We start from the raw sequence: 27,173 nt of genomic DNA, 5'->3' as shown, positions 1-27,173 counted from the left end.
GTTTGTAAACAGATAGGACACATGTAAGTTTTTCTCTGTATTTTGTAATTTGTAACTATTAATATAGTGTTTTATATGTGTCTATTTTGTGTAACTGTTTGTGGCAAGACACAATAAATGTTAAATTTTGTTTTCTTAACATTTTGTTTATTCTTTTTTAACTAACCCTTTTTTGAGTTTCTATTTGAAATAGACATGTTTTGCATTTTGTTTTTTTGTTCCATATTTTTGTAGTTACCCAAATCCAAACCCCTTGTCATTTACTTATCCACTACCCCAGCTCTCCTAACAAACCCTGAGTGCCGTTCTCACAAGTAGCGTTTATTTTGCTTGTCCTATCTTTGCCCCAGTAATTTCTACCCCAATTTTGGACCCCATAATCTTACCCTATGGTAGGCAAAATATCTTCGTTACAAAAATGTCGCCCAACGTGTGAGGCGTTTGAATATCCCTGCACCATAAGTTGTCTTAACAAAGTAAGACAGATTCTTTTCCCCCAAGCCAGATATCTTTTTCAATTCTTCCCCGAGTTTTTCTGCCATTTATATGAAACCCTGTCTTTCAGATAGTGCCCCGAGTGTCCCACAAACAGTTTGTTTATGTATTTGTATTAAGATATGTATTTTGTATCAACATATGTATTGTTGTTTTTCTATGTAATGTACTGGAAATTTTTGTATATGTATTTTATGTGTATTGCTAAATGAAAGCAAATATTTTGAGATTGAATATTTAGATATGAATTTTAAATAATGTTTTGATATTGAAATGATTTTTAAAAGATATTAACAGTAACAAATAATACCGTTATTGCTGTATTTATTTTTGATTGATTTGACATACTTTACAGAATAATCGGTTTTTGTAATTTCAGTTTGTTCGGTCATTTTGAGTAGATGTTTGTATTGTTCGAGTGACTTTTCTTTAAGCTGATGAGTATAGTTGAGTTTTGCCCTTTTGTCCCAGTTGTATTTGTATTTTGCCTTTTGCCCCAGCTGTGTAGATGTGTTTTCCCCTTTTGTGTCTCCTGTCTTGTATCTGAATGACCACAAGTGTCATACTCGTGATCGGAGATGCTGTTTAGTTTCTGTTATATATATATATATATATATATATATATATATATATATATATATATATATATATATATATATATATATATATATATATATATATAAAAGAAATAAAATAAAACTTAGAATCAATTTAATTTTACTACCAAAACGACGGGTTTCGCTTTCTACACATTGCAAAGCATCTTTTCAGGTCAAACAATACAAAGTAAATTAAATGCTGAAATTGTAAAAAAGCTCATATTAGGGTGCTGTCTTATAAAGATAAAGTTCAAAAAGGTTATAGTAATTATACCAATATTACGTGTGTGGGTTTATTAATATGCATAAAATTGATTTAACAGACAATGTGAAAACCCACAAATTGGTAAGAGATAAATTATTGAATTGTAATAAATAAGTAACAAACAAAATACCACTTACATTCCGGTACAAGAAGTTTAAGTTATTGATTCGTGATACACAGTTCAAACTATCCTGTATTGCTGATGTTGGGTGATCTTCGGTTAATGTTGTAACTGTCTGACAATTAATAAGGAAGTTTCTTGAGGGGAAAAATATTAACAAATGAAATAGGAGTAAGGTATATGTGATTGTTTGTTAAATGAAAGTGATGTTTTATATTATTTATTTATATTTATTCAAGAGACATATTTTGGAAATATGTGCCAATTTATTGATATTTTTACAGTAAAAGTACAGTTGTGTGACAATGAATTAAATTAATTTAAATTTAAATTAATCAGCACCCAGTACCTAGGAGGGTAGAGTATTTTCTGTTGCGAAACCGATCGTTTTGGGTAGTAAAATTAAATTGATTGTAAGTAAGTCTAATTTATTTATTTTACCTATTTGAAATGGACTCACACAAGCAACACATTCATGATTTTAATGGAAGTATTTTTTTGTAGTTTAGTTTAGTTTACATTTAGTTTAATCCAATTTTTTGACTTTTAGAGCACCTTTCACTTGTTCTTTTGTCAAAAACTTATTCTCATTCTCATCCTTAAAGTACTGACCAATTTTAGGTAAATTTTATTTTTTTTTCATCAGATTTTATTTTTCTCTTTCGTTTTTCGATACCACTTAAGATATTTATTAGAACTAGACATGTTGGTATTTAATTTTCACAATTAACTTTACTTTGCCTTTATTTGTAGGTTTAATAAAAATAAAACTACGAAAAATCTAATACACAAATGACCCATTAGCACAGTAATTAAACGAAAAATGTTTAATACATACTTACTTGCATAAGAATCTAGGACATCCCCTAACACCATACGTCGTTAAACTGCCAACGCAATAAAAAATGTATTTCAATTAACTAAGTGTTCATAGACCAGTCTGTGAGAAAATCATTGATTTCATATAAAAATCTTATATAGATATTTAAAGGTTTTAAAAGTTATATGAGGAAAAACTTATGACAAATTCGTGAATTTGCTTTGTTCGTCATCAGCTACCGCTCATAGTCCTTTTAGAAATTGAAATACCTGTAGTAAAGCAACCGAAGGATTCGTTCTAAAATTGATCGTTTTTTTAGGAATGTGTTTAAATCTTAATTATTTTTTTGAATTTGTATATTGGTTCTATCTAAAGGTAACTGATTTTAAGTACTTATACAGAATTTATACCTTTTAGCAAATTTTGTTAAAAACATTATTTCACATATGAGCTCGAGTTTGGGGGACCCTTCAAGGCAGGGGCCCGCGGCATTGTGCCATTCCTGCCACGCCGTAGTTATTCCTTTGGAAATAAGTGACGTAAACACACAAACAAACAAAAATTTTGAAAATGATTTCTGTAGTGGAAGTCGAAACGTCAAACATTAGTTAGTTAAAAATATAATTTTCGATACAATCAGTTCTTGCTTAATCTCATATAGACATAATTATTTTTTATGTAGTTCATAGTTGTTTTTAATACATTTCATTTTATATCAGATACTTTAGATTAATTTATTTGGCAAAAAATTAGTCCGTTCCACTGGTTCAAAAGCAAGACGGGAGGTTAAACTTCTACACAGTAACAGAAAACTATATATATATATATATATATATATATATATATATATATATATATATATATATATATATATATATATATATATATATATATATATATATGAGGCTGAGGCTACCAGCGGGGTCACAGGTGGCGGATAGTGGATGGCCTTCAGATATGAAGGTTAGTTGCGAATATACTGAATAAGCAATCCCCGACCAAGCAGCGGCGATACTGGAGGGTGTAGTGGGCATGCCTTAGGAAAGCATACCTTATAAAATACTACAATAGCCCAAGGAAAGTATTGTGACATGGCGAGTATTGCCGCCATTAAATAAGCATAGCCTAACTCCCTTACCTTACCGACTGACTGCCGGGATACGCAGTCCCTCTCTTGTTAGTCAACAGCTTCGGGTGGACGAACTGAGAAGAGAATAAAAGCACCCCCTTGTCCCTGGAATAAGAAATTGTCCCAAATGGCGGATGAGCCGATAAACGGCCAACGGCATGAAGATATAGTAGGCAACGGAAAACCACTATATTAAAGATCCCTAAGGATATTCCAAAAACAATCGTCAATGCAAGCAATAACGACGAAATAACAGTTACTGATCATGGATTCGGACCCCAAGATCCGGCAGAGGAAGATCATAGGGCTTCCCCGGTCGACAACAAGCGAAATCCCTATAAAAATTCTCTTAAGTTAAATAAACAAAAAATTAAAGTATACACGTGGAATGTTAAAACGTTGTATGAAGCAGGAAAGCTTAGAAACCTCTTACTTGAAATGGACAGACTCGATGTTTCTGTATTAGGAGTCTGCGAAACAAGATGGCCAAACAACGGGCAGTACAATTCTCAAGACTATCGGATTTATTACTCTGGGACAAACGATGAGTCACATCAAAACGGTGTAGCGGTCATACTAAAGAAATCACTTGCAAAGTCTGTAAGAAAATTTGTCTCATTATCAGACCGAGTAATGCTAATTCAATTAGCTGCATTCCCAGTGGATATAAATATAATACAAGTATACGCACCTACTGCGGACAAAGAAGATGCCGTGATTGAAACATTTTACCGACTTATATCGAAAGCCTTAGCTGTGACAAAAAAACATGAACTTACTCTTATCATGGGGGACTTCAATGCAAAAGTGGGATCAGAAAGTACTCTCAATATTACTGGAAAGTTCGGTCTAGGACAACGCAATGAAAGAGAAGAACGGTTGGATGCAGTTCTGCCAAGAGAAAAAATTTGTATTATGAATACATGGTTTTGTCTACCAAAACGTAGACTATATACTTGGAAGTCTCCAAGCGATCGAGGAGACAATATTGTAAGAAATCAAATTGATTATATAACAGTCAATGAACGATTTAAAAACTGCATAAAATCGGTCAAGACCTACCCAGATGCCGACATTCGGTCAGACCATACTGTACTGTACTCTACAATCACAGTTAAGCTAAAGAGAGTATGTAAAAATCAGAAAACCTTCAAAATATCACTAGATGCACTCCAAGACCCATGTACTCTAAATAAGGTTTCTCAAGAAAATAACGACAAGTTCCACGAAATTAGACTAAAAGTTACCAACAACATAGATGATTGCTGGGAACAAATGAAAACGACAATAACCACTGCATTTCGAGAAAATCTTCTAAGATGACCAACAGTTAAAAATGACTGGATGACACCAGACATCTTAGATCTAATGGACGTTCGGAGGCAGTATAAATCCATAAACAGAGAAAAATACAATGAAATACACAAAGAAATCCGAAAAAGAATTAAAGTAGCAAAAGACCGATGGCTACAAGAATCCTGTTTAGAAATTGAGAAACTGGAGCAACAACACGACAGCTTCCATTTGCATAAAAAACTCAAAGAATTAACAGGCAAAAACAGAACTTATGGGCAAAATATATTACAAGACTCTGTTGGTAGAATTTTAATTGATAAAAAAGAGCGCTGTACCGAATGGGAAAATTACATAATAGAAATTATTTAACGATGACCAAAGAATCTACCAAGAAATAACATCTAACCGAGATACAGGCCCACCGATTCTAATCTCAGAAGTTCAGAAGGCTATCGACCAAGCGAAACGAATTAAGGCTTCTGGTCCTGACGAAATACCTGCAGAATTGTTAAAACTATTAGATAATGAGAGTGTTGCAATTATCACATCCTTCTTTAATAAGATATACAGCAGCGGCAAATTACCAGAAAACTGGTTAGAATCGATATTTATAACTATTCCCAAGAAAAAGAATGCCAGACAGTGTAGCGACTATCGACTTATCAGTTTAATGAGTAACACGCTCAAAATTTTTATGAAAATATTGCATTGTCGCATATATAAACTTTGTGAGGGGATAACTGGTGATGAGCAGTTTGGTTTCCGAAACGGTATGGGTACTCGAGAAGCTCTCTTATGCATGCAAATACTCTTACACAAGAGCATTGAGTTTAGGAAAAATATTTACGTATGTTGTATAGATTTCGAAAAAGCCTTTGATAGAGTACCACATACATTATTATTTCAATGCTTAGATTCACTTGGTCTGGACACGTATGACATTAGATTGCTTAAAAATCTTTACTACAATCAGACCGCTTGTGTTAAGGTGGACCAAGAGATTTCAGCTAAAGTTTCTATTAAGCGTGGTGTCAGACAGGGATGTGTTATGTCACCGATGTTGTTTAATGCCTACACTGAACCAGTTTTTGAAATAGCGTTAAATAATCGCCGCGAAAGTGTTAAGATCGGTGGTGAAATTATTAACAACATCAGATACGCCGATGAGACCGCACTAATGGCAGAGAGTCTAGAAGATCTTCAAACCCTGTTGAATGCTGTAAACAACGAATGCACTGAAAAGGGCTTAACAATCAACGCAAAAAAAAACAAAATGGATGGTGGTCGGAAAAATTAATATCGAAGACTCAGTACAAAGATTAGATAACAAAATCCTGGAAAGGGTGGAACATTTTAGATATCTGTGTAGCTGGATTGACTGCAGGGTTGAAAGTGACGAGGAAATTTCGACCAGAATAGAACTCGCACGGAAAAACTTTATTAACTGGCGTTCTGTATTATGCAGTAGAAGTCTGTCGTTGACCACACGTCTAAGAGTATTGAAGTGCTACGTCTGGTCCACTTTGTTCTATGGATGTGAAACCGGGACAACAAAAATAAAAAAATCTTAACAAATTAGAAGCGTTTGAGTTATGGTGTTACCGTCGCATGCTCAGAATCCCGTGGACAGCAAACATATCTAACGAACGCGTGCTAGAGACCGTGCACAAAGAACGAGCATTGATCAACATCATCAAAATGAGAAAGGTCCAATACTTCGGTCATATAATGAGAAGACCTAAATATCGCTTACTCCGGTTAATCATTCAGGGCAAAATCAAAGGAAAACGTTGGGTCGGAAGAAAACAACTGTCCTGGCTGCGTAACATTAGACAATGGACAGGTCGAACGGTCGAGGAACTGTTTCATCTAGCTGCCGACCGAGAATCATTTCATCAGCTTATCAATATGACGATAGCTAAATAGCCAACGCTTGAATACAAGCACGGCACAAAAAGAAGAAGATATATATATATATATATATATATATATATATATATATATATATATATATATATATATATATATATATATATATATATATATATATATATATAAATAAATGGCTGATCTTTAATAATTTTTTCTACGTTGAAAACAGCCTTCATTAAATATCAGTTCACCCGTTCCAGATAATGTGGTTCAATGGATTCTTAAAAACGCAACTTTGACAGATGGCGCTGTGTAGGAAGTATGTGTTTGTGTATAAAGAATACATGCAGCGGATGTTAGTGGATTTTTGGAACCTTATTTTATTTTATTGAGTTCCGTATATTATTCATTGTCAATTTAAAGTTTAATTTTATAAATAAATAAATTAGTTTGGTAATATAAATTTATTTCCAGAAAACCCCGTTTTACTGAAAGTCGACTATTTTACTAGAATAATTTGTATTCAAGACTATGTTTATTTTAATTTTCAAGTTCTCGTTCATTTCCTGACTTTATCTTCGAAAAATAAAATAGACTGAATCTTATAATGTGAATACAAAAACTATACAACTTTTAGAAAATTGTCAACTTTTTTATTAATAATATTATCTATGCACGTTAATAATGTTTTCAGCGGCAGATTGTAACAGCAGGAATATACGGGTGAGTTTTAAGTACGACATTGATCGATAATTCCATTATGGTACAGAATATCCAAAAAGTTATATAGAAAAAATGTAGACAGTGATATGCTCCAGGCTTGGGTAATATGCCGAATTCGACAGCGTAGTTAATAACTACGCCATAAAGCAAAGATACATTTTTTTAATTAGGTTACCTTGTCTATTTTCGCATCTTCCCCTTTAAATTTAAAATCCGGTATTTTACGAGTTATGGCAATTTTTATTTCGACATTGTTATGAAATAAACGTATAGAAGGAGTATTTAAATAATTAGTTTACATAATAAGCTAAACTATATGTTTTGGTGTTCAAATAATTTTAACAGAAATCATTGACTAATAACTGTATACAGGGTTAACTACAAAAAAATTACAATTTTCGCATATTTTTGAAATTTATAACCCTTTGTTTTATTTAAAAAAAAAACAAATAAAATTCCTAGTGCCTTTTTATGTACTGAAAATGGCATCTGAGATGGAGATATGAGAAACATAAAAGAAATAGAAAATTACCGGGTTGAACCGGGTTCATTTTTCTAAAAATCTAATTTTCCACAATTTTTACAAGGTAAAATATTTTGTTTTCACGATCTGCCGTTATGACTTTTTTCTACTACTAGTAAGTAGTAGGAACTACTAGTAATCATTGGCCCATATTTTTTGACGGCCGTGTGAATGGTACTATATATCTGGATTTTCTGAATAATCATTTGTCATTACTACTGCAAAATGTTCCACTTAATATTCGACAAAGGTTGTGGTATTTACACGGCAGTGCTCCAGTTAATCACGTTCCTCTTATTCGGCGGGTGGATTGGCAATAGAGGACCAACTGTGGCCACAGCAATCACCAGAATTGTAAAAAATTGATTTTTTCATATGGTGCTGTATAAAAAACGTTGCGTACCAGAAGCTTTCGACAATGCGAGATCGTATAAAAATATAATCAGAGAAGCTCTTAATAATATTTGCTTTCAAATGTTAAGAACTGCGGCTCGGTCATTTGAAAATCGGTTACAAACTTGCATAGACGTTGGCTTTGAACATTTTGAACATTTACTTTAGACTTATTTCCTTTATACCACAATTATTGTTACAGTTATTGCATTTTTGTTGGTAACTGACCCAGTGCCAGCAACATGATTCATTCATTTTTCAAAAGCTCTTTTGTTTGGCCCCTTCCGTTAAATAAATCGTTGTTTCTGGAGGTAAGTAGAAAATTTCTCGAATTTTCTCCTAATACCCAGAATTTGTTCTTTATTTTAAAAATGAGAATAAAGTTCTGCTGTAGAAGAAAATAATAGACATGTCACACAGAACGCTTAAAAAGATAATAATATAAAGACTGTTATTTTTTCAAGTGGCCTTTTACTTATTATTAATTGCCCGTCACAATCGAAAATTATAAATGTTTTATTAAAACTTTCTTGGCAAGGAGCTCTTTTTGTATATAGGGTGCGTATTTCATAGCGATGTTAAAAAAACATGGACATAATTTGATAAATATCCTATATGGCAACGTAAAACTTCATATTGTAAAAACAGGGATTAGAGAGGAATTCAAATATGAGCGCATAGAGTGTTCCATTTAAAAAATATTTGCTTTACCACGTAGTTATTAATAACCGTGTAGGAGTCTATATATTCACTAAGCCTGGAGAATTTCTTTGCCTAAATTGTTTCTAAATATCTTTTTTGGATAGTCTGTTCCATAATGGAATTTTCGACCAGTGTCACACAAAAAACTTACTCAATATATATTGATAGGCGTATTTCAGTTGGTGTTACTAGATAGATATTGGCGGTAATTACTTAAAAATGATTTGTTAAATATCTTTGGATAAAAACGAAACTTTAAAAAGAGTAATTATTTTATTTTGAATTAAAATTACTTTGCATTATCCGCAATCAATTTTTTAACTTTCTAGGTTACGCTTTTAATTCCAAGGAAAAGGTTCTTCAAGTAATTTTGATGTATTTTCTAAGATTGAGTAACACCATGGTTTAGAGAGTATGGTTTATAATTTTTGTTCGAATCGATAAAAATGTCGATTTGCTTAGTTTGATCTAATATCGTGTTCGGAAATTTTACCGGATTTTTACGTCCAAATTTATATATTCGATTTTGTCACTGCAAACCGTATACCGCTACGCTTTATAAGATTTGAATTAAACATCAGTGGCGCCATTATTAGCAACTATACTATATTATAGTAGATATACCATAGTTACACTCATTTTTACTATGTAATATGCCTTTACAATAATCTTTAAAACTATTATAATTTTTCTAAACCACATTTTTAGACCGAAAAAACAAATTTTTTGTAATTAATTTTTAAATGTTTTTTATTTTATCGAAAATGTTGATACAGTAGAGTACATTTCAATATAGCGCTCCTACCGCATAAAACATCAACTACTTCAATTGAATCATGTAAACATCTGCAAACCTACTCAGTACTAAAAAAATTGAGAAATATTCCTAACCACTATTGTGATCTATATACTCGATAACTGGTATTTAGATTACTTATTCTTTATTACTTACCGAATTATCGGTAGAACCAGTTACAAGTCAGTAATCATATTTTCAATAATTATCATTCAATCACTAAGCCGTTACAAAAAATAGTATTACCATGCTGTAATGGCATTTCTGATCTTATTGTTGGTATCAGGACTAATTTTGTCAGGTCAGGCCATGAAGTTAAGGCATCTACATAGTAAAATGTCGTGCACCCTCCGTGCTATGACATGCTGAACGACCCATACAGTCTGTAGTCCACACCCCGAGGTATAAGCGGGAACGCAAAGTGTATCAATACTCTTATGAAACGCACCTTGCAGATCGTAAGGGCCTTCACATTTTACTTTTTAGCTTGTATTGAGTAAAATGTCTTTAATTTTTTTTTATCAATCTCTCTTGGCTAACTCTTGTCTCTTCCGACCCCGAATGGCTATTAGGATTCCGAGGGCAGAAGGGTCACTATATTTCCTTCTACTACAAACTCTAGTAACCAAACAATTATTGGTATAAGTTAATATTGTTCTGAAGCTATTTTCTTGTGGCATTTTAAATTAATTTATATTTAAATGGGAATAAGCCACAATTAAAAGTTAAAATACGTTTATTGACGTTTCAATTTCCACTTCGGAAATCGTTCTCAAAATACAAACATTAGTATTAATTAATTAATTATTAATACTAATGTTTGTATTTTGAGAACGATTTCCGAAGTGGAAATTGAAACGTCAATAAACGTATTTTAACTTTTAATTGTGGCTTATTCCCATTTAAATATAAATTAATTTATTGGTATAAGTATTCTCCCACTTGTTCGTAAACAGCTACGGGTGGAAGAACTGACAGTGGAAGAGCACTTTATTACTCTTAAGCTGACAAGTTGAATCCAATGACAGAAGAGCTACATTTTTTAACCGCATTATATTATTGAAAGCCTCGAGATGACTACCACATAAAAGATCCATAAGGATATCTCCAGGACACCATAATCTTGGCGATTCATGAAAAAAATTCGAAAGAAATGGCGATAAGTACCAGGGTCTCCTTAATTGGGAGAGGACGATAAGACTCCCTCGAGACTCCCGGTCAGCCTATGAATGTCCTTAAAGTAAAAAGGATCGATAAGTGAAACATTCGAAGCATATAGCAAGCAGACAAGATAGTAAATCATTTTCTGCAATGCGTACAAGTTAGATGAGTAGATTCTGGAGTAATAGATATACATGAACCAGAAATAGAAATGGCGCCCTTATAAGACGAGAGATGTGTTATGGAAAATTAATTAAGTCCCTTTTAATATAAACATCATTCAAGTCTACGCACTGATATCCAATATATTGAAGAAGAAATAGAAACTTTCTATCTGACTCCAGAAGATTACCTAAAACTAAAAAAAAACTAATCATTATGTTGGGCGTTTTAAACGCCAAAATAGGACAAGGCAGTCAAGAATTTTGTGCAGATATATGATCTTATCACAGGAAACGAAAGATGAGAAAGAATGATCCAATTCTGACAAGACACGGATATGGTTGTAATGAATCCATTTTTAAAATTACATCCAGGAATACTTTATACACGAAAAGTACACAGTGATACTCTAGAGCGAAATAATGTTGATTTTATCAACAGAAACAAACGATGTTTTCTCGTCTCATAGTTTATTAGTTGTAAATATCAATATACCATTCAAAATAATTCACAGGAAATAAGGCTCAACATTTACTAAAAAAAAACAACTTCCTGGAAAAACTAAAAACAAAGCTTAATAAGAATTTTGCGAAAATAGTTGAAAACACTAGTAGCAACATAGAATAGTGAAACGAAATGAAGACATCTATTACCATACTTTTACGTGAAAATCTTAAATCAAAAAAAGAAAACAAGCAAGAATGGATGAGGGATATTATATTGCAGAAGCTCTTTTAACGGTCTTGGGAAGATTCTCTGTCTTAGAAAATGGACTGGTCTAACGTCAGCTGATCTATTTCAAGCTGCTATGAATAGTCGACGTCTTCTACTACCAGTAAAAGATATCATCTTAAAGAAGAAACAATTCTGTATATTTTTTTGATTGGAAGCAAGAATATTAAGAAAATAGAAGTTGCAAATAAGGTAAGAATTTTTATTTAATTCTTGCATAGTATTTTTAATAATTGCTTAGTAGTTTAATTTCTTATCTAATTTTCGTGTTAGTTTATAATTTACCTCTTATATTTTAAAATAAATTATCTTTTGAGATTGATCGATCGACCTCTGAAGTCAAACGAGGTTTAAAACAAGCTCCACATAAATCCAGTTTTTAGGTGTTAAAAAGCATCAAACTAATTACAGTTTTACTTAAAAAGTGAATCTAAGTGATTTTTCTCACCACAAGTATAAAATCTGTGAGTACAAACATTTATTTAATCTAAATAATTAACATTTAAGTTAAATCCACGTAAACAAGAATCAATTTTGGTTATAAAGCAACAACTTTTTACTGCTACCGTTTATCAGTTCTGATATCGAGGGGACAGGACCGGACTAGGTTTTTGAGAATTATCGATGATAATAATTAAAAATGGATAATTTTCCGCCTCTTGGGGCCCCTGAACAAGAACTGGAGCAAAGTTCATCAAATACAAATATGAAACAATCTTTTGCAACTGTCACAAATCAAAATGTACCTAAATTTCCATCCAAAACACAAGCAATAGTTTTTCCTGCGTTGGAAAATACAAAGTTGGAAGACTATCTATTTGCAGTTGGTGATTTAATGCATCCAAAAAATATTCTCTTCTCCTCTAGAATGTCAAATGGTCGAATTTGCAATTATCTAACAAGCGAAACTTTAGTTAACAATTTTCTACAAATTAACAAAGGGATAATAACTGTAAACCATCAAAAAATTCAGGCTCGTAAATTAATGTCACCAAATGAAAGATTATTGATATCAAATGTTTGTCCTTCAATTCCACATTCAATTATTGAAAATGCACTTTCTAATTTGGGATTAACTTTGGTAACTCCAATAAATTTTTTAAAAATTGGTACATCAAATCCTAATTACAAACACATTTTCAGTTTCAGAAGGCATACTTTTATTTCTCCCCCAGTCTCATCAATACCCGACTCAATAATTGTGAATTAAGAAATGACATCATATCGTATATTTCTTGTAATGGAGAAGGATCTATGTACTAATTGTAGGCAAGCGGGACATTCGGCTGGAAATTGCCCAACTACTAAAGAAACTCAAACATCTCAAACACAAAATGCTGCTCCAACTACTTCAACCGATCCAATAGACAATGAATACATTCCCCTAACGCAAAACATATCTTCCTCGGCTCCTATACTATCGACTAAACCGGATATCCATATTTTACCATCTACTCATGTTAAAGAAAGCACTGATTTTCAATAAATGTCCCACGATCCTCCCTCAAACAAACGAAATCGCTCTGAAATTATAACCCCTCCACCAAATGATACTCCAGTAAATAACCCCTTTCCAGACCCTAAATTAAAAAAGCCAAAGTCTTCAATCACAGACATAGGAACCATTAAAGTAACTGACGATATAAAAAATTCATCTAGACGAATATATGAAGATACTTCAGTAAACCATTCAATATCTTATGAAACATTAGTAGATATACTGGAAAATGCTCATGGTACCCCTGACCCAGTAAGCTTAATAAAAACGTATACAAATGATCTAGAAAACCTATTGAAACTTTTAAATCAACTACATGAGAATTTATCAAATAGGAAATCAAAAAATAGATGCACTAGACTTCGAAACAAAATACTTAAATCCATACAATCAGAAACTAACACCGAATCCGATAACGAAATTGTAAAAGATATATTATAATGGTTTTCTCAATTATCCAGTGGAACTTACGAGGATATTACACTCGCCTTGAGATATTACAACAAATGATTAAAAAACTTACTCCATCCATACTTTGTTTACAGGAAACTCATTTTAAAAATACTAAAGTTCATAATTTAAAACACTACACATGCACATATAAAAATAGAGAAAATGTAGACCATGCTAGTGGTGGAGTAGCAATTTACACTCATTCATCCATCGATGTAGACATTCTTCAAATCAATACACAACTTGAAGCGGTCGCAATTACTATCAAAGGGCCTATAAAAATGAACATATGTAATGTATACATTCCACCTACACAAAACCCAAGCAATAATGAAATCTCAGACTTGATTAAACAAATACCTTCACCTCGTCTAATAGTTGGAGATTTTAATGCACATAATTACATATGGGGATCAAAAATAATTACTCCATTAGGTCGTAGAATCGAAATAATGTTGGACAATTTTCAGTTAAACCTACTAAACGATGGAAGAAATACTCATTTTGACATTTCTACTGGTAAATCCTCTGCCATAGACCTTTTAATATGTGATCCAGCATTATCAGCTACCTTATCTTGGGATGTACTTTCTGATTTAAATGATAGTGACCATTTTCCGATTGTCATAACAAATCCTGACAGTATACAATACTCTTATAATGTTGAAAAATGGAATATCAAAAATGCAAATTGGCAAGAGTATTATAATCTAGTTTTAAATGAAATGAATGCATTACATGAAATTTTACAATCAAATAATAATATTGATAGTCAAATTCAAGAGTTTTCCAATGTATTATTGAATGCTGCCGAAAAAGCCGTTGGTAAAATGAATTCTAAACAATTAAATTCGTCAATCCCTTGGTGGAATTCTGAATGTCAAGAAGCTATTAAACTTTCAAAAACAGCATTAAATCGATTCAGGAAATATAATACACTTGAAAATAAATTAGAATTCAAACGACTAAAAGCACGAGCTAGATTTATAATTAAAAGAAGTAAACGTGAATCATGGAAAAAGTTTGTTTCAGAATTAAATTCATCTACACCAATTAATAAAGTATGGCAAATGGTACGAAAGATATCCGGGAAAAATACCCCAAACCACATTAACTTCTTAGAAGAAAAACAAAAAATATACACTTCCCCTCTAGACATAGCTAATATTCTAGCTAATAGTTTTGAAAGATTCTCAAGTGATAATGTTCTTCCTCCAGATTTTTTGACCAAAAAAGAGAAAGAGGAATCCAAAGGTATTGATATACCGCCTGATGACCTTTCTCCTTTAAATTATCCCATAACCATGGATGAATTAGAATACTCACTCAATAATACAAAAAAATCTTCTCCCGGTCCTGATAACATTCCTGCAATATTTCTTCAAAAACTTCCTTCATCTGCAAAGAAACACTTGCTGAATATCTATAATAATATATGGAGATATAGCAAGTTTCCAAAAATCTGGAGTTCATCTATTGTCATCCCTATTTATAAACAAAATCAACCAAAATCTCTGTCACATTCATATAGACCTATTTCTCTAACTTGTGTCATGTGTAAAGTTCTCGAGAAAATCATATCCAACAGATTAATGTGGTTTTTAGAAAATAATAAATTACTTGCCCCGGAACAAAGCGGATTCCGAAAAAGTCGTTCAACACTGGATAATCTTATTAGTTTAGAGTCTGAGATTCATGAAGCAATGGCATGTGGACAAAAATGTATCGCAGTATTTTTTGACATAACAAGAGCATACGATACAGTTTGGCGACATGGTATTATTCAAACACTTAGTCGATGGGGAATAAAAGGTAATATAGCACAATTCATAAAAAATTTCCTATCTCATCGAACTTTTAATGTACGAGTTAACGGTACTTTATCTAATACAAAAATTCAAAAAAACGGAATTCCTCAAGGATCTAATTTAAGCGTCTCCCTATTTCTTATTGCAATAAATAATATTATCTCCACTTGTGACTTACCAGTAAAAGCTAGACTCTTTGCAGATGACTTAATCATTTTTGTTAAGGGGATAAATGATAAAACCCTTCAGACCCATCTACAGAAAGTGCTATGGAATCTCGAATTATGGACAAATTCCACAGGTCTTCAATTATCAACAACAAAATCAAAGGCTATGCTATTTTCAAAAAAAAAAGAAGTTATATCACTCCAGAATTAAAACTGTTTAATAAAGAAATAAAATATGTTGAGAAAATTAAATGTCTAGGCATGACATTTGACAACAGATTATCCTGGAACCACCACATTCATGATCTAAAAAGTACTTGTCAATCTGCACTCAACATTATAAAAACTGTTGCACACAACACGTGGGGAGCAGATAGTAAAACACTGACCCTTATGTACAAGTCATTGATCAGGTCCAAACTCGACTACGCTTGTATTATTTATGATTCAGCAAAACCATATATCATAAAACAACTCGATCGAATACAAAATAGTGCTTTGCGAACTATACTAGGTGCTTTTTATACTAGCCCTACTGAAAGTTTACACTGTGAAGCTGGAGAAGTCCCCCTGGAATTCCGAAGAAAACAACTTTCACTAACATATGCGGCATCAATACAGGCAAATCCTATGAATCCTGTTAATCACTATGTAAATTCAGACCGTTTTAGGAATATCTTTAAAACTCATGCTAGGCTTGACCTTCCTTTTTATGAAAGGGTAAATAGATACCTCAATGAACTTGAATTCAAATTTCAAGATATCTATTGTATACCCGATATTAACACTGTTCCCCCTTGGACTGTTCCCATCCCATCTATCAATACCAAACTCTCCATATATAAAAAAGCAGATAACCATCCCAAAGCATTATATCAATATGTCCTCCAAGAATTCAAGACATACAGTAACCATACACTTATATATACCGATGCCTCTAAAACTATAGATGGAGTGGGAGCAGCATTTATGTCTAATGAAACAAAAATATTAATGAAACTCCCCAAATTAACATCCATTTACACAGCCGAATTAACTGCTATTCTCAATGCAATAAATTTTGTGGTAGAAAATAGTATCAAAAACCCTGTCATTATTACGGATTCCCTAAGTTCTGTAATTGCCCTAAATAACTTATATCCTAGTCATCCAAGTCTACTACTTATTAAATCAGCATTAAGCCAACTGCAAACTATGAACATAAATATCAACTTTGTATGGATTCCTTCCCATATTGGAATTGCTGGTAACGAAGAAGTAGATTCCTTGGCAAAACTAGCAATCTCGAGTCCGGAAGCTGTAGAAATCAGAAGCATTCCACATCTAGATATAAAACCTATAATCAAGAACTTAATAATTAATGATTGGCAGACCAAGTGGAATCAGTCAACATCCAAACTACGAGAAGTAAAACATTCCATATTACCTTGGAAATCAACCCCAAATAAGCGTAAACATCAAACCATCCTATCTCGTCTGAGAATAGGCCACACCGCCATCACCCATAAACATCTGCTAGAGAGTGAATTAAAACCAAAGTGCAACATATGTGATATTGTGCTCAGTGTTCGCCATATTTTACTGGACTGTCCTTTATATCGCATGGAGAGACTTCAATATAAATTACAAGATACCTTACAGGCAATATTAAGTGACGGAACTGATATGAAAAATTTGACATCATACTTACATTCCATAAATGTACTAAATAAACTGTAAACCTCTAAATTGTACAACGCCAATGACCCTATGAGGTTGAGGCATAAATAAATAAAAAAAAAAAAAAAATTATCTTTTAAATATTATGCTTGCATTTAACTTATGTTATTAACTTTTGATAAGTTTATATTCTTTAATTTTATAAATTTTTGCTTAGAACATATTCTTGATTTACATATTGATATCTGCTTGGATTTTCATTTATACATAACTATTTAGGATACACTGTATAGTGTGTTTGAAACAGCAAGAGAACGGCTCTTTTGGTGGATGAGCCCCATGTTGTGTCTTATAAGACAACGATTCTAATATCCCTTGTGGTTATTTTGTCTCTTTTATGGCGGGACGTAAGGGTGTCGTCGTACTGTGACGTTAAAAAAACGAATATAGAGGCATATAAAGAAACATTAGATCGTGTTTTTGTTGCTACTATTGAAACTTTGACGTACGAGACGTCAAATGAAAGGGGACTGGAACCCGGGGTAACAGAGAGAAAAACATGACCAAATTGGGCAATTATTCGGTATCTTTATTCTACTCAGGGTCGTTTTCATCTTTATTTTGCTACATTTTTGCAGTAAAAAAAATATTTTTTCGTATTATTTTAATGTGCACTTGCCTTTTGCATCGATTTTTTTATCTAAAAATGTTAATTTTTCTGCCAATTTCAAATATTTATTTACAGTTAGTAATCATATTAAGTTTACATTTTGCACAATATTTATTTAAATTATATTATCAACTTGTATAGAATCTCCTTTGGCACAGATACATATACAGATTTGTGACACACTATATTGTTTACTAACTGATATAGTTTTATTGTTTTTTTCAAAATCTGTCATTTTCGTCCAAAAGGACTTCCAAGTTACTGCTATTTCAGTGTTCTCAAATATTATGACTTTTATGTTTGTCCTCTGCTAATAAATATTAAAAACATTTGTTTTTAGTTTATTTATTTTCGTTTTATACTTAATTCAATCTTCTTCGTGTTTTAAGATATTCTATGTATCTCTTTCTTATTGTTAGCTGCCAGCAAGTACTAAATTTAGAAAGTAATACTCGTTGTGGTTTTGAAATCCTCAATGTACTTTCTTTTATTTATTTACGCTGTAACCACAAGGGTTATTAGCGACCTAAAAAATACAATACAGGCAAAGTAAGAAAAAATTACAATAATTGATACAGTCCTGAGCCTTTAAGATAACTTAGTGTGTTTTTAATATTCATGTTTTTTCCTAAGGCTCCCTTTATATTATTTTTAATAGTGTGCTTCTTTCTTGCTTCTTTATATGTTTTGCACTGAGTTAGTCTATGCTTCACGGAGAGTATTACTTGACAATTTTCACACATTGGCAGCACAGTTCGCGTAAAGGGGTGTTTATGTGTAAAGTTAATGTGTCCTAACGTGTTATTCTCACTTGGTTGTGTCTATTCGCTGTAGGTTGGAGCCACGGTTTCACTAATTGTTTGATTTCCTTGAGTTTATTTTGTGATACATTTCACTTATTTTGCTACGCACTTAACACTTTATATTTTATTTCTGACCCGAAGTCATCTGAAGAAACCTCATTAATAAGAATGGAGTCATATATGAAGGATGCTAAGTGGGCTGGTTCATCTGCTTCTTTATTTCCTTGTATACCTAAATGTGATGGAACAAACATAAACTCAACAGTGATCTTATTATTATTATTTCAAATCTCTGTTTCTGATTGGATATGGAGGCAATTGGAGTATTGGTATATAAACGTTTGATAATGCGAAGTGAGCTTAGCGAATGGGTTATTATGAGAGACGGGGATTGTTTCGACCCTTTTATGTGGATAAGTGCGTGTAATACTGCAAACAACTCTGCAGTGTATGATGAAGTAATTGGGATTGAATTTAAATTTTAAGGATGTATTGGTAATGAGGATGGCCGCACCAACACCGTTTGAAGATTTGGATGCATCAGTGTATATCTTATAGTGATTTTTATAAGTAGGGTGTTCTTTATTACTAGCTATTTTAGAAGAATATTAGAGAGGAAGGTATTTGCATCGTAAACTTAGGTGTGGTTCTTCTGTCAAGCATTGTAGACTTTCAACTGGTGTCGTTCGAAACGCACCTGTAGCTATTCGTAGAGCTGTGTTTTGAACAGTTTCTAAGGTTTTTAATACTGATACTTTGCTTGATGAATAAACTATCGCACCATAGTCGAGTTTGAATCTGATTAAAAATTTAAACACATCTAATAGTGTATTTTGATCTACTCCCCAGTTTTTGCTGGAAATAGTTTTCATTAAATTTAATTCTGCTTGGCATGATTTTTTAAGTTCTTCTGTATGTTTTTTCTAGGAGAGCTTTTGGGTAAAACCATACCTAAAAATCTGATATTATTTGTGAAACTGAGGGTTTTTGTAATCCGATAGTCCTAGACCACAATTTTAACTAATTGATTCTTTGTTGTAAATGTTTTTAAATAGATGTAGAGTTTTTTCCTTTGGCAAGTAAAACTAAGTCATCAGCGTGTAATAATCCTTTAGCAATCGGTGAGCATTGTTGAAGTATGTCGTTTATGGCTATTAGAAAAAGGGTTGAGCTTATAACTGATCCGTGTGGTACTCCGTTCTCTTGAACTTTTTTATTTGATTTAACATTGTCTGATCGAACTAGGAAGTTGCGAGATTAAAGAAAATTTGAAATAAATTTTAACATATTGCCTTTGATATTTCAATTTTGCAATTTTGATATAATGTTGAATCGCCAGACAGTATCATAAGCTTTATTAATATTAAAAAAGACTGCGATACAATCTTGTTTATTTGCAAATGCTTCATGTATTCCTGACTCTAAGTCTATTAGGTTATCTATAGTGGATCGATTTTGCCTAAATCCTCTTGGTTGTGTAATAAGGAGTTTTTGTTGTTCTAAATAACATCTCAGCCTTTTATTTACCATTTTCTGTAACACTTTACATATAATATTGGTTAAAGATATTGGTAGATATGACTCAGGTGATGTCCCGGATTTCTCAGATTTAAGAAGTTGTAGTATTATTGCTTCGGATCAAGTTCATGGGAAAACCTGGTACTCCAGATAAAATTATAAAGGTACAGAAAGTTCTATGATGGAAAAAGAGACGTTAAGGTTGTGAATCTCATGTCCATCGAATCACAATATATTTTTTTCTACGTTGTTTTTATATATTTTAAAATTATCAGTGTAATTTTCATCTTCTTCTTCTTCTTCTTCCTTTGCCCTATCCGTTTCGGACGTTGGCTATTAACAAGGCTATTTAGACTTTGTTTACGGCACCTCTGAACAGTTCGGTCGATGTTAGTCCGAACCATTGTCGTCCTACTCCTACTGTCGATTCTTCCTTGGACTATTAACTGTAGCAGTCGGTACTTAGTATGCCTCATGACATGTCCGAAGTACTCAAGCTTCCGTTTCTTTACGGTGAAGATTATTTCTTTGCTTTTGCCTATTCTCTGTATTACTTTCACGTTGGTGATGTGGTCTGTCCAGGATATCCGAAGAATACGGCGATATATCCACAGCTCAAAGGATTCTAGTTTCTTCAGGGTGGCTTCCGTTGTGGTCCATGCCTCTGCTCCATAGAACAAGACCGGGAAGACATAACACTTGACCAGTCTTAATTTTAGTTCCATTGAGATTTTGCTTGTGAACCATTTTTTCATATTGTTGAACGCGTTTCGCGCTTTTTCAATTCGTGATCTTATTTCTATTGACTGGTCCCATTTTGTGTTGACTGTGGTTCCAAGGTATGTGTATGTCTCCACTTGTTCTATTTTTCGGTTGTTTAATGTCAATTGCATCGGAGGTTGTTGTGTTCTGCTAATGAGCATGCATTTAGTTTTGGTTGTATTGAGTTCTAAACCATATTCTTGACTTGCTGTGTGTATGCTTTGCATGAGTCTTTTCATCACTGAAATTTAATTCGAATTGGTCGGCTAATATATCTACGATTTCTTTTCTATCACTAATTATTTTGTTATTTTTTGCTTGAAAAGGAATCTTATATGGTTTGCTTTTGCCAGAGATTTTCCTTAAATTCCTACAAACTGTACTTATGCATGAAGAGTTAAGAGCTAATATGCTATTTAGAGATAAGATGAATTTTTTTCAGGATTCTTTTCTATTCTTTTTTTCTTTTTCTTCGTTTTTTGTAGTCCGTTATATTTTTGTCTGTTTTATGATGCTTTATTCTATTGAAATCTTTCTTATACACTTTTGTAGCTTGGCTACATTCAGGTGTCCACCGCGGAAAAGGTTAATGTCTCTTTAAAATTTTTGTTTTTCTTACATACGTCTCTGCAGCTGCTGTGATGGTTTGTAGAGATGTACTTTAAAACTTTCAATATCGTTTGATGATGTGAAGTTGATTTTGTTAATGTTCTGTTCGATCTGTTTGGTAAAGTTAGTCCAATCAGCATTTTTAATATTCCACTTTGAGACAGGCCATTCTATATTTGTGATTTTCTGATGTGTTAAAGATATTATAATGTGGTAGTGGGGTAGAACGTCCCATGTTAACGTAGTGGACAGAACTGGGTCACACAGAGAAATATCAATTGCTGATGATGTGCTATTTTGTATGCTGAATCTGGTTGGTTTTTAGTCGTTAAGTAGATTCAGATTTTGGGATGTGATATCTTATATGTAATATTATCTTCTATAATTCGTCCTGTCGGGTTCAGTTTTATGGAACCCCACATCGGATTGTGTCAGTTAACATCTCCAACGATAATTCTAGGTGAAGGAATTTGTTCCAAAATAGTTGTTAAATCTTCTTGGGATATGGTCTTATGTGGTAGGATACACATATTAGATATACAAAATTTTTTTATGTACATTTATTGTGATCGTTATTAACCCTACGTTGGTCGCATGGTGAGCGCAACGCTCACCATTTTACTTTTTTTTTAACATTTTTCACAATTTTACTCACATTGGCAACTACGCTCATGTAATCCTTCCTACTACTATTGTGTATAGAATGTTTTACGCAGAATTGTGATCGAGCAACCGTCAGTCTATTCCAAGTATTGATTAAACGCAGATGTCGAGAAATGAGCGATTAGCTCACCCGCGACTAACAACGTGATAATTTTGGAAAGCTACAGAGTAATTTTGGTTGGGTTTTTTATTGACTTTGTGTTTTAAATTATATAACTTTAACATATTATTGTGTAATAGATCCTAAAGAAGAGGCCAGACTGTTAAAAATATATGAAGAATTGGAGCAAGAGGATTTGTTACTTGAACAGACGCAAAAGCAAAATTTGGACGATGAAGAAAGCGACATAGATTCAATAGAAGTCAGTTCTAATCATGATACAGACTCAGTGTTTTCGGTCGATGATACGACAAATACTATTTCAACGTTTTGGTCTGAAGATGGTCCCAAATATATCGGCAGAGACAAAAAAACCATTTGGAAAGTTCACCGTGAGCGAAAACCTAGCCGTATTCCACAGCACAATATTATTAGAAAACTACCGGGAGTGAAACATGCGGCAAAGGATGTTAAAACTCCATATGAAAGTTGGAACCTGCTCATAAGAGATGATGTTATTAAAGAAATTGTGACGTGCACAAATTTGTAGGTACCTACAGAAAATTAGAAGCAACTATACACGCAAACAAGATGTTTTAGATACTGACTGTGACGAAATAAAAGCAGTGTTTGGATTGTTGTACATGGCAGGAGTTTTGAAATCCCCACACACCAACCTAAATGACCTATGGAGCAACGATTCTACAGCACCAGAGTTATTCAAAATTGTAATGCCCCTGAAACGTTTCTCTTTGTTGCTTCGAGCACTATGTTTTGATAATATTCACACAAGAGCTCAACGCAAATTAATTGATAAGCTAGCTCCAATAAGAAATATATTCCAGAAACTTATAGAAAGAAGCCAAGCCTGCTATATGCCTGGTAAGAACTGTACTATTGACGAAATTCTGGAGGGTTTCCGTGGAAGGTGCAGCTTCAGGCAATATATCCCGAGTAAACCAAACAAATACGGGATAAAAATATTTGCCTTGACTGAGAGTCGTGTATTTTATACTGTGAAAATGGAGATTTTGATAGTCCATTTTGTATTGAGAACAGTCCAGCCAGTGTGGTAAAACGATTGTGTGAACCCATTATGAATTTAGGACAAAATTTAACCTGTGATAACTGGTTCACGTTAGTTCCTTTGGCCAAAGAATTAAAAAAGAAAAAAATAACTTTAGTTGGGACAATTAGAAAAAACAAACGTGAAATTCCTGAAATATTTGTTGCAGCTAAAAAAAAGCCAATTTGTAGCAGTTTATTTGCTTTTGGTCGTGAATGTTTATTAGTTTCGTACGTCCCAAAAACAAATAAGAATGTCCTGCTTTTGTCAACCCTCCAGGAATATGACGAAATTAACGAGGAAAGTGGTGAAGCTTGCAAACTAGTAGTAGTTACTTTTTACAATCAAACAAAATTGGGAGTAGATTCAGTGGACCAACTGAAGAGTCTTTATTCAGTGGCAAGAATCACACGTAGGTGGCCATTGACTGTTTTTTTACTATGCTAAACATCGCTGGAATAAATGAAAACATTATATTTAGGACAAATGTATTAGAATCCTACCAACCAAGACGTGAGTATCTGAAAATTTTACCCAGACAACTCATTACCCCACATATGCAAAAAAGAGCGGCCCAAAACTTGCCATTTCTGCTAACTTTGCAAATTAAAAAATATCTGAATCTCTTCCTTTGACACAGAAACGAGATGTTCCTGAGGAAAATCAAGCAGGAGCAAGGCCAAAATGCTCCTATTGCCCCAAGAAAAAAAATCGAAAAACAGCATCAAAATACGCCAAGTGTTTCAGAGCAATTTGTGTGAAGGCGACCTATTTGAAAAAAAGGAATGAGGCGAAAATTTAGGATGCTGGTTTTATGCCAATTTTGACAACATCCTGTATAATAAAAAAGGCAACTTTACACTGTAAACGATAATACTATATCTGGTTAATAAGCACCTAAAAAATAGAAACTTTTATTTAAATTACGTTAGCGGATATTGAATATTATAACATGGTAGAAAAGTGTAATTTTCATATAAAAACCATTATAACTTAAAAACGGTTCACAATAGGATAAGGAAACTATAAACAAAAAATTTTCAAAATAACGAAAATATTTCTAAAATTAAAAAATTCATTAAATAGGTCACTCTTTAAAACCCCTTCATACCAATTTTCATTAGTCAGTTACCTTTATTTCTCGAGATATTTCTAATTGGACATTTATCTGCCGCACCCTGTATATTAATAATAAGTACTTATTTTCAGGAAAGATTGCAATTCCGCTTCTACGAATACGAAATGGAGAAAAAACGTGGTTTGCTCTAAAGGATAAAAAACTACGAACGAGGGCGAAAGGAAATGGACCACAAATTCTTCTAGAAATGATAATTCAGCGGAATCCTATGAGAGCGTGTATAAGAACTTTAAATCCAAGGGAGGAGAAATATATGCAAACTGAAGTAAAGTTTAAGCGGCAAGTTTTTGTAAAAAATGTTCTAAGGCTAAGAGTATTTGTTATGTATTTCTTAGAAGTCGGCAAGCTTTTCCAGTAAGTAATCAGATACTTCTTGAATACATATTTTTATCTAACGTAAGTTTTTTCAATAATGATCCTAAACATTAAGGCAATTTTTTTTAATTTTTTCCTTTTTCCTTGCATTATCCTTAGAATTATTCTTGAAAACACGATAATATTTTTTCTTCACAACTCCATCACATTATGTCCCATGATATACCTATTGTATTTCTAGTTAATTGTAAATGTGCTGTAAATCTTATTTAATATTTTAGAAATTGTTTTGAATGGGAGTCAAAACTACAAAGTTTTGCGGCATTGGTAGTTTGGGTTATACTTTGCTACTATTTCCAACCATGGATGTTTCCGATATTAGTTCTCTTGGTATTCTTAAAACAGTATATAGTACGATCTTTATTAGGACCTTTACAAGTCCCGTGGGATGAATCGCAGGATTCAGAAGGAGAAGACGACGACGAAGAAGACAAAGAGAAAGAAGAAAAGAAAAGTCTGAAACAACATTTGCAGGCGATTGAAGAAGTAACGCAGGGTGTTCAGAATGCGATTGGATGGATTGCATCCTTGTTGGAAGGTATTAAAAAGTAAGTTATTAATTATATCAAATCATATTACAAGACAAAAATTTACATAGGATAAAAATTATGTCTGTTTTTTTACATAGGTGCATATTTAATTCATTTTTAGACACAGCTGTGCCCATATTCTCTTCGATGGCTGTCCACCAATGATCTTATCCCTATTTTTGTAGAATTTTTCTTATGATCATCCCTCTATCTCATGTAAAAGCGCGTTTCGCAGTCACTTTGCAGTAGGCGCAGCATACGGCTATTTAAATCTTATGGAACCTTTGAGCTTAGTGTCGCCAGTTTTAAGTAGGCGGAAAGACTTAAAATCCGTCCAAATAGAATATTGCAGAAGTCCCAAACACCTTGACTTGAAAATCTGTGTTTTGGTTTTATTATTTTTAACTTTGATCAAATGAAAGGCAGATATCGAGCACAGTTTATTAATTAAATATTACCCAAGTACTTTCGTTTCCTACAGCATATTCAGGGGTATTTTGTCAATTTTGGCCTATCCAACAATCTGTTGAGAATATCATCAACATAAAATTGTACATTACACTACACGACACAAGGACAAACAGTTTAAAATTTTAAAATTTTTTAAAAAAACTGCTAAAAGGAAGCGAAAGTACTTGGACAAGATTTAATTAATAAACTGTGCTCGATATCTGCCTTTCGTTTAATCAAAGTTCATTTATTCGAGCATTCAACCTAATATCAATTTATTATTTTTAACTAATTCGTAGATACTATGAAAGGTATTTATACGATAGAACAAATACGCCACAGGACATAGGTCTTTGTTAGAACAGTTTTAAGTTTTGTATTTTGCTCTCATTTATCATTCGTAGCATAAATGAATGATTACGTCTTCTCTGTCCTTTTTTATGGTGTTGAATCGTGGACCTTGAACGAAGATATGTGCAATAAACTGGAAGCATTTGAGATGTGGCTATATCGAAGAATACTTAAGGTCCCCTGGACTGGCCGACTCACAAATGAGGAGGTCCTCAGAAGAATGAATAAGAACCGGGAGGTACTGGCCAGCATCAAATTTCGAAAGTTACAGTTCTTCGGACATATTATGCGGAGTGAATCCAGATATGCTCTCCTTCAAGCCATCCTGCAAGAAAAAATATTTGGAAAACGAGGTCCAGGAAGAAGAAGAACATCTTGGTTAAAGGACCTTAGAATCTGGTTCAATACAACATATATTCAGCTTTTCCGCGCTGCTGCAGATAAGATAAAGATTACCATGATGATCGCCAACATTCGTAACGGATAGGCACATCAAGAAGAAGACCTGAATGATTACAGGCCTCTTAAACTTCTTTACTAACGAATCTTTATCTTCATAACTTCAAATAATTTAAATTATCATTTAAAACCGTACGAAATAATAAATGTTAGTGTATTTTTACCTTTTACTTTTTTTAACCGATCTTTCAGACACTTTAGCCATTCTCTTTCGACTTCCCTTGTTACCATCTTTTACACAAATACTAGATATAACGTCTTCCATTTTAGTAAATTAACATGCAGTGTCTGATGCAACTGTACAA

The sequence above is a fragment of the Diabrotica undecimpunctata genome, chromosome 11 (assembly GCF_040954645.1).
Source record: "Diabrotica undecimpunctata isolate CICGRU chromosome 11, icDiaUnde3, whole genome shotgun sequence".
Taxonomy (NCBI): domain Eukaryota; kingdom Metazoa; phylum Arthropoda; class Insecta; order Coleoptera; family Chrysomelidae; genus Diabrotica; species Diabrotica undecimpunctata.
The sequence above is the reverse complement of the archived record's forward strand: the minus strand, read 5'-3'. Positions refer to the sequence as shown.